Source organism: Mastomys coucha, unplaced genomic scaffold (genome assembly GCF_008632895.1).
Source record: "Mastomys coucha isolate ucsf_1 unplaced genomic scaffold, UCSF_Mcou_1 pScaffold11, whole genome shotgun sequence".
Classification (NCBI taxonomy): domain Eukaryota; kingdom Metazoa; phylum Chordata; class Mammalia; order Rodentia; family Muridae; genus Mastomys; species Mastomys coucha.
Window position 1 is genome coordinate 12,225,059 of NW_022196893.1, and position 1,525 is coordinate 12,226,583.

General features: G+C 46.9%; 1 protein-coding gene across 5 annotated transcripts in view; it reads left to right on the forward strand.

The window, feature by feature from the left end:
* Positions 1-1,525, forward strand: part of Xpnpep3 (X-prolyl aminopeptidase 3) — a 50,196-nt gene that overhangs the window by 34,704 nt on the left and 13,967 nt on the right. The window lies entirely within an intron of this gene.

Here is a 1,525-nt window from a genome sequence, read left to right on the forward strand (position 1 = left end):
TGTTCTCACCTGAATGTAAAATACATGCCTGTGCTTATCTAAGTATATATATATTCCGTGTTCACTAAATAAAGTTGCACCTTGATGAGACCCATTTCTCCTGGCGTCTGTCTCTATTCTCTCTATCACCCATTACAGGTTTCCAAATCCTCGGTTCGTAGAACCCCACGCAGGTAAGAACTGCGAGACGGCATCCTACAATTTTCTTTATTTACATTTCAAATGATATCCCCTTTCCCGGTTTCCCCTCCAATAAAAACCCCGATTACCTCCCCCTTCCCCCTGCCCACCAACCCACCTTCTCCTGCTTCCTGGCCCTGGCATTCCCCTACACTGGGGCATAGAGCCTTCACAGGACCAAGGGCCTCTCCTCCCATTGATGACTGACTAGGCCATCCTCTGCCACACATGCCGCTGGAGTCATGAGTCCCACCATGTTTACTCTGGTTGGTGGTTTAGTCCCTGAGAGCTCTGAGGGTACTGGTTAATTCATATTGTTCCTCCTATGGGGCTACAAACCCCTTCAGCTCCTTGGGTATTGGTACACACCTTTAACCCCTGCACTTTTGGTGGGGGGTAAAGGCAAGCAGATATCTGTGAGTTCAAAGCCAGCCTGATCTACACACCAGGTTCCAGGCCATCTAGAGCTACTTTGTAAGATCATGTCTACAAAGAGAGAAAGAAATGTCACTCCTTTAAAACTAAAACTCCTAGGAAACACTTTTTACAGAGGCTTATAAGGTGTTGTACACAATGATCTAGAAAGTGGCTCATTTCCTTCACTGATAACTCTCCGTTCCATGATCTCCCACCCTGTGGCAGCACCAGCTTGTCATTCACTTAATCGCTTACTAATTTCAGTTTTAATCTCACAGTTCCTCAGATATTATTGTGGCCCAAGTTATTTTGGTTAGCACTCCACCCATTGACCGAAGAGAGAAGCTCATCTGTAGGCATCTGTCGCCTGATTTACGCCATAGCTGAAGGTGGTAACTACACCCGTGAATAGTTAGCAGACCTGCTATCAGGCTTCATTTTCCTTCCAATCCACTTTTCCAGCTCCTTAAGTGTCCCGCGCTATCTCCCGCCAGCAGGAACAACGCGGCACACACAGGATCCTTCTGCAGTACAAGCTTTAATGTATCTTGAGAGCGAGATCACAAGCTTCAGTTGAGGAGGACCCCGACTATCTCAAAACCCTTCCCTTATATAGAGCTCTATGCCCGCCTCAGACGTGGCGACTCATAATAGGCTGTGAGACCATCAGGCCATTTGACGTGACCAAAGGCACTCCGCCGCAGATCGTTGGGATTTACAGGCACACGCGCACAAGGCGTTTTTATGCCAACGGCAAGCCAGATGTCATCGCCATCTTGTAATGGCGATGTGCTTATGAAGTGGCTTCCCACACTTAAGGTTTTCAAATACCACTGATTTCAGTGTATCTGGTAATTCAAACCAATCATAGTTTGGTTCACTGGGAAAGAAAACTTTTCTTTTCTTTTCTTTTCTCCCTCCCACACCC